Genomic DNA, 8254 nt, shown 5'->3' with positions numbered 1-8254 from the left:
AAACAATTCCTATGATCATATAAACATCATAAGATCAAGAACATGAACATGAACACTTTCATGAATCAAAATTACACTCAAAACTTTGTAATTTTGATAACTTGTTGTTGTAAATGGATTAGCAAAGACATTACGCCATCTAAAACAAGTTTTCAAGTACCAAAACAGTTTAGGGTAATGTTTCTAGTCCATTTCCAGCAACTAAAGTCGAAAATCTGCATTCTGAGGCTCCTACTCACCGTGTGCACGAACCTACTCGGCGAGTAGGATGAAGATACACATGAACTCGGCGAGTCCCCCCATGGACTCGGCGAGTTCATCAAGCAGATTGCACAAAATCAACTTTTTTCAACAATTTAGCACAAATAACAAACAAACAAGCCTAGGCCTCTGATACCACTGATGGGGTTTTGAGCATTCTAACACTTCCTAAGTGTACATGCAACCCTAATAACCTTGGATCTATGTTTGTCTAATTATCATGCAAATTTGAATTTCCAAAGTTATATTCCTATCTAGCATACACGGGGAACAATTTTTAACTTGAATGAAAGATAGAATAACTTACCTTGTTGTTGCTTATGTTCCTTGAAACCTTGTGAGCCTAGCACCCTAAGTGTGATGCCTCAAATGCTTCACACAACACCAAATGCTCTTGGAAATACTTTTGAGAAAATACACACTTCTTAAAATCGGCTAGCCCTCTTGTTTCATATGTGTAGCCGATTTTGGTGGAGTATGAGACTCTTATATAGTGTTGACACATCTAGGGTTACACCATGTAAACCCTAATGTGTCATGACTCTTCATTTCCATGACCCATGGGTTTGTAACTCCCATGGAGCATCCTATGGGTGGAACCCAACTTGATAATCCATGGAGCCTCTTAGCCCACTATACAAGATATGGATGATTTACATAACCAACCCATATATTTAATTAGTTATCTTTTGATCACTTAATTAATTCTAAATTAATTCTTGACCAAACTAATTAAATAATATTATTAATATATTATAACTTATAATATATTAATAATCTCCAAGTGTTATTTCTCATTTAGTCTATCCAATTGCATGGTGCCATGCAACCCAAATGGACCATGTCGGATCGGGTCAAGTACTTACCAGAAATATTTATGGACTTAGACACCTTATCCAACACAAACCACATTCCCACCATCTACTGAGCCCCTATAGGTCCATTGGTGGCTCAACCGCTATGCCTACTACCCCTTTATGCGTGTATTCTCACTGAAGACCTATCGGCGCTGCTCCGGACCCATCAGACTCCTCAGTTCCATCTGAGGTTCCAACCGAAGCCACTACAACTCAAGTTCGACCTCCCCAGCTTCAACAAAACCCAAAACCTACCAACCGGTTTGATCCCCCCGGCTCTTCATACTTATGCAACACATGAATCGAAACCACAAACATTATCGGGTGCTATCAAACACCCCCTTGACAACACACAATAGCTGATGAATATGAAACCTTACTACAAAATGGTACTTGGATTCTTGTGCCTCCTGCACCTAATATGAACATTGTTGACTGTAAATGGGTCTACAAAATTAAACGGGATCAAAAGGGAGTTGTTACACGACACAAGGCTCGTCTTGTTGCCAAAGGTTTTCACAAACAACTTGGTATTGACTATCATGGCACGTTTAGTCTGATTGTCAAGTTCACTACTGTACGGTTTGATCTTTCTCTTGTTGTGTCCAAAAATTGGCCCTTGCGACAATTGGATGTTAAAAATGCCTTTTGTCACGATGATCTCAACAAAACAGTTTACTTACGCCATCCTCCAGGATTTGTTGACCCACATAAACCTGATCATGTTTGCCTTATTCATAAGGTTTTATATTGACTAAAACAAGCTCCACGCACCTAGTTTCACCGATTGTCTAGAGCTCTCTACAGTTTTGGCTTCAAAGGATCTTCTACTGATCCTTCTCTTTTCATATTGACTGATAAGGGTGCGCGAATTTATATGTTGGTCTATGTTAACAATATCATCATTACAGGCAACAACTAAGGTGATATTGATAAGATTGTTCGCAACCTGAGTCAGACCTTTGCTCTTCAAGACATGGGAGCTTTATTCAATTTTCTTAGTGTTTCGGTTGCTTAATGTGGAACTGACCTCTTTCTCTCTTAGCAGCAATATGTGTTGGACATTTTACAACATGATGGACTTATCGAGGCTAATCCAGTTAGCACCCCTCGTTCTACGAGCGCTCCTTTATTTCTTGGTGACAGTCTCTTTTTGACAATCATGTTCGGTATTGTTAAGTAGTTGGTGCTTTGCAATATGTCACCTTATCCAGACCCGACATCTCTTATGCAATCAACAAAGTCTGTCAGTTCATGCTTTCTCCAGCTGTCAACCACTGGTCTGTTATCAAACGAATACTTTGGTATCTTTGCAGTACCAGCACCTTTGGTCTTCGTCATACACTATCCCGTGACACTATCATTCATGCCTACGGTGATGCACACTCTATGGTTACCGCCTTTTCTGATGTTGATTGGGCTGGGTGTTCGAATAACCATCGATCCACCATGGGGGTATGCTATATATCTTGGTTCGAATCTTGTTTTTTAGTCAGCAAGGAAACTGGAGATTGCCTCTCGTTCATCCACCGAGGCTGAGTTCAAAGCCTTAGTTGATACTGTTGTTGAGGTAACTTGGCTTGAAACTTTATTACGAGAATTGTACATCCCGGTTACTACCACACTAGTTTTATGGTGTGACAATCTTGGTGCCACTTATTTTTCTGCTAATCATGTCTTCCATGCTTGCACAAAACATGTTGAGGTTGACTTTCATTTTGTTAGAGAAAAGGTTGCTGCTAAGAGACTCTCAGTTCAATTTATATCCACGGATGATCAGATTGTTGATATATTCACTAAGCCATTTTCTTCACAAAGATTTGAGGGGTTACAATCCAAGTTTCAAGTCCTTACCCGGCCTTAGCTTGCAGGGGAATATTAGACAGATTATTATACGTATAGGGTTGAAGTTGTAAATATATTTAGTATATATATATATATATATATATATATATATATATATATATATATATATATATATATATATATATATATATACCCATCGTGTAATCTATTATACAATTCAATCAATACAACTTATTTACCAAGTTATCTCTTATGGAGTTAAATACTTAACAATGTCACAAAGTCAATAATTCTGAAATCGGTACCCCACAAGACCTTACCTTTCGGTAACTGGTGTTGGTGTCTAACGATTCCAAAGTTAGTGTCCAACGATTATGAAGACTGTCACCAGTTTCTATTACGTTTCATTCTAGTGGAAATCGTTGAGATCAAAGCTCTTCATAGCGTATCTGATATCGATCTAGTCTTCAATTTTCTATGAAGTTATTTGTTGATTTATTCTTTTCTTAATTATTTTGAGTATAAATCAACATTGATTATAATTAAACTTTTGGTATGGTAGAATTTTAGTGTTTGAACTTTGAACAAGATCTATTTATAACATTTTTTATCCTTTGTAATGAAAACATTGTCGTTAGTAATGAATTTTCATTGATTCAATTTATGTATAACATTAACAATTCCATTTTTTTAGAAACGGCAAGTATATCATTAATAGAGGGCGACGCCCAACAGCAAGGAGCTACAAAGGCAATAAGTAAAATAAACAAGAATAGAACTAAGAAAATTAAGAGACAAGAAAAGTAAAAGGTGAAATACATCATTCCGCCCAGCTCCCACACGTAACATTTCATCTATGTTTACACCAATTATAGAGGAGTGAGATTATATTGTTCGCCAATTTAGTGGGATTCATCGTGACTCCCTTAAAAACCTTACCATTCCTTGATATCCAAATCTTCCAAATCAGACAGTAGAAAATAGAGATTAAAATATCTTTTTTCTTTGGGCAATTTCCCCAAGTAGTAGCAAAATTAATGAAATCACCTACACCCATAAAAACCTTGTCTCCAATTCCACACCATTTGAATATCCACTGTTGTACCTCTCAAGCATAGCCACCGTTGACTAACAAGTGATCAACCGATTCTCTTCTTATGTGTATAAATATCACATATAAAAATACTTTAATGGATGAATCTGAAAATGGATGTATGTATATGCGTATTTATAACATATTGAATGTATGTTTTGTTTTGAATATGTTTGTTAAAGAATTATAAATTAATTGTGGCAGTATATAGTGAAGAAAATGGAAGGTTGAACAATGGTGGGTTTGGCTGGAAAATAGATACCCGGTGGTAGCGGTGGTGTTGGCGACAAACCGGTATCAGCCGATTGTTGATGTAGTGGGATACGAATATTTGATATTTAAAATAAAAATTATAAATAAAAGAGTAAAATGGTTATATTTGAAATTTTAAACTTTATAAGATGTTAGATTTAGCGGCTCAAAGGCTAATGGTGCAAATTTTAAAACGAACCATTTATGTCATAAAAGAAAAAATAAATAAAACTGGACTAAAAATGCATTTTGGTGTCAACCATAGGACCAAAACTCTAATTTACTCAAAGATAAAATTAAATAAAAAGCCAGTGTGTCATGATGCCTGTGCACGCGCCGTAATGACCAATGGCAGCTGAGGTCGCGTCGCACTGCATGTTCTGTAATTTGCCAAAATGTGACCACCAAAAACAATGTCTACCCTCGTTTTAGAAAGACGCGTGAATTTACCCTCTTTTTTCTTTTTTTCTTTTTATAAAGTAATTTAACAATTCTTCCTAAATTCATAACGTTACGAAAGGAATGTTTACATTCCTTTGTATTTTATTAGTATTCTAAAACAGAATTTAAATGAATATTATTTAACTTAAAACTTAAGATTATCAATTTATGACTTTTTATTAATCTTTTTACTACATTAAGTTTAAAATAATCGATGATTATATTCAGGGCCGATCCTGAGATTTTAGAGACCCTATGCGATTTAACGAAAAATAGGCCCTAAAATTTGAAATATCTTAAAATTTAAGCAAAAAAATATACATTTTAATTTTTTATTGCAAATACATAAAATTAAAATTTCATTCAAAATAATACACAAAAAAGAAATTGGTTTCTACTTGAAATCTGTCATCCTCCTAATATTTGTTGAAATAAATTTCTCAATAACATCTTCATATATAACTTTGTCCAGCATGTTACCCTCAATTGTCATCAAAGCCAGCCCATTAAATCGTTCTTGAGTCATTGTAGATCGTAAATAGGACTTCAAAATCTTCAATTTTGGAAAAACTTCGTTCTGCAGATGCAACAGTAACAGGAATAATCAACATAATTATATACGCAATAGATGTAATAGGAAAACAATCAACACGTTTTAAAATGTTTAAAATATCAATTGCTGTCATTTTTTCTTTGGGCAAGAGATGTAGAAGTAATTTTAACTCAACATACAAGTCATTTCCATCAATATCTGATTACTCGTCTTTCTTGAGTGAAGTTTCAAGAGACTTACAACAAGATTCTAAAGTTATATCATCTAATGAATGTAGTTTTTCTGAATTAAACAAAAAAAAACAAATATTTTATCATATTGTTGATATTGTTCAAACATTGTAGTTAAAGAAGTAATTGATTGATCAACAATATAAATAAAGTATTTAATCCTAAATTTCTCTTGCGCGAATTGTGAAACACTACAACATCAACATAATCATTATCATCAATATTGTCATTAGCATTATCACAAACATCAACATTGTCATTAGCATTATCATTAACATCAACATCAACATAATCATTATCATTAATATTATCTTCATTAACAGTTTGTGTTTCATTTTCCGAAAAGTTTTGTGTTTTTTTTTTGTTATAAACTTATCCATAGAACCTGCTTGAACTTTATTAACTTCTTTAATTTATTGTTTTTTTTTTTTACGTTTTTCATATCCAGATGCATATTTTTTTAATCTATGAGGCATTGTAAATTATAGAAAAGAAAGAAACGACCTTATTTGTGAATTGAGATTTGTAGATTTCTTCTTGGTTCTAGATTTTCTAGACTTCAAATCACCAAGAGAAGATATCAAAACTGTAAATAAAAATCAGAATCCAAATAAGAAATCAAATAGCATACCAGAAAAGAAAAATTAAAGAACTCATATCAGATCATAATTAAAGAACAAATGTATCATTATCAAGAAAAAAAAATCAAATTCATCTGATATCATAAATCCGAAATTACCTTATAATTTTGACACTTCAAATCAGAAAACAATGTTATGCTCCAAAAAAATCAGAAAACCAGCAATCTGAAATCAAAATATAGTTCTTAGTCCCTACAAATATGAAGTTATTAGAAATAGAAAATTCAGAACTTATGATTTTTCAAAAACGAAAAAGTAGAAAAAATCAAAAACTTGAAAGGAGATTTTACCTGAATTCGTTATCATTGACCCTTGTTCCTTCTGATTTACAAAAACTGATATTGATGGTTCTATATTTCGAAATTTGATCAGAAAAAGAAAAATTGATCAAAAATTATTCAATTAGAAAATAACAAACCATGAAAAACAAATCTAAAGTTTAAAGTTACCTTTGACTTCAACACCTCAAGGCTCAAACAGTCAAACAGATAAGATTTTGAAGCTTCAGATTTTGAACTTTGATGATTCTTAATTCGAAATTTGAAGCTTGATAGTTTTGAACTTCTAAGACTCAGTGAAGAAGAAGACGATTAGAAGAAATAGAAGTAAGAATAAACTGAAATCGGTGGCTGTTATCGCTGAAGAAGAAGAAACAAAATAAGAACTGATTTCGTGTCTTTAATATTGGAATAAAAACGATTGAATAGATATTACCGTTCCTCCTGTAATGATGTTTTCTATTACCCATGTATGCGATTATCAATGAAGAAGATTAGAAGAAGCCGAAGAGTTTTCTTGTTCCCGAAAATTCCTTCCCGCTGGCGTTCCTTCTTCTAGCTTGGCGAGTAATAAAAAAATAACCTAATTTTTTTTGGGCTGAATGAACCTAGTCTACAAGAATTACTTAATAATTGTTGGGCCCTATGATTTTTTGGGCCCTGTTCTTGGGCACCGGTTGAACCTCCTTTGGGTCGACATTGATTATATTAGTGTTTAATAGAGATATATAGATTGTTCCTTTTATTTATTTTTCTTTTTAAACAATAACTTGAGAGTTTCAAACAACATTTTATATCTTAAAAAATATAATATAATTGTTACCTTAGAATCTTACTAACTATAGTACTAAATTTCAGAACGAATGCTCTGTGTAGTTTAAAGTAATTTGCATGTTTGATCTTTAATTTATTTTTTTTTTTAATTCGAGTTGTCTTTGTAGTTTGGTTTTGTTGCGTGTTTGGTCTATGCTAGACTTAAAAAGATTATATTGCCCTTTTTTATTTTGCTTTTTAGTTTTTATATTTATTTATCATTAATCTACCAAAATTATTATTAGATAAAATTACCACCCCCTTAATCCCTCTCCCTGCCACCCACCCACCCAATCTTGTTCCTCTTACCTACGTAAATTACTAACGGTCACTGCATTCTGTTATCGGAATAAAACCAACTGGAATGAAACCAGAAATCACATAATTAATAAACCGGAAAAACACCATTGATTGTTAATTGAAATCAAACCTAAAAATCACATAATCAAATCCACAACTTAATAATCAAATCTCATTCAAACTCTGAAATCAAAACCATAAGTCAAACATAGAAATCAAACCTATAAATTTAGTCAAACCAGAAATCAAAATCACAAATCAAACACTATAAATCAAACTCGAAAATTTATTCAAACCAAAAATCATAAACCACGCCATTGGAGCCTTTAAGAGACCTTGTAAGGAAATCATAGCTTTTTGAACACTCTGATGGCGAAGATAGTATCATTGGGGATTATTGTTTTGATTTTAGGCAGATTGTTTGAAGACCCTTATGGTTGAGATGACTTCAAAGATTTACACGCTAATGAGGTTTGTTCAAAGGAGTTTGACGATGGACTTTTTGGTGGAGAAAAAGCAGACGACATTGATGGTGTAGCTATGGTTTAGGGTTAACGGTGGTGGTACATAGATTTTCGATTTGTGTATAGTTTAAGAAAACCAAGATCGAATGAAGAGGAAAAAGCCCTAGTGAAAAAGCTCAGAATGGAGTGGGTTCCTCCATTTTGTTGAGGAATTTAGTGGAGGTAGCCATGGTGGTAGACTGTGGGTTTCACATGAAGGCTCACT

At 33.4% G+C, this 8254-nt stretch overlaps 1 long non-coding RNA gene across 1 annotated transcript; it reads right to left on the bottom strand.

Annotated features, from left to right (window-relative positions):
- Positions 1-5015: 5015 nt before the first annotated feature.
- On the bottom strand, positions 5016-6990 carry LOC111887210 (uncharacterized). The gene is made up of 4 exons (XR_002848709.3): positions 6584-6990; positions 6425-6484; positions 6233-6299; positions 5016-6079 (listed from the first exon to the last, which is right to left on the bottom strand). It is a non-coding gene; the product is annotated as an uncharacterized LOC111887210 (long non-coding RNA).
- Between the last annotated feature and the right edge of the window lie 1264 nt (positions 6991-8254).

This window comes from Lactuca sativa, chromosome 5, assembly GCF_002870075.4.
Source record: "Lactuca sativa cultivar Salinas chromosome 5, Lsat_Salinas_v11, whole genome shotgun sequence".
Classification (NCBI taxonomy): Eukaryota; Viridiplantae; Streptophyta; class Magnoliopsida; order Asterales; family Asteraceae; genus Lactuca; species Lactuca sativa.
The sequence above is the reverse complement of the archived record's forward strand: the minus strand, read 5'-3'. Positions and strand labels throughout refer to the sequence as shown.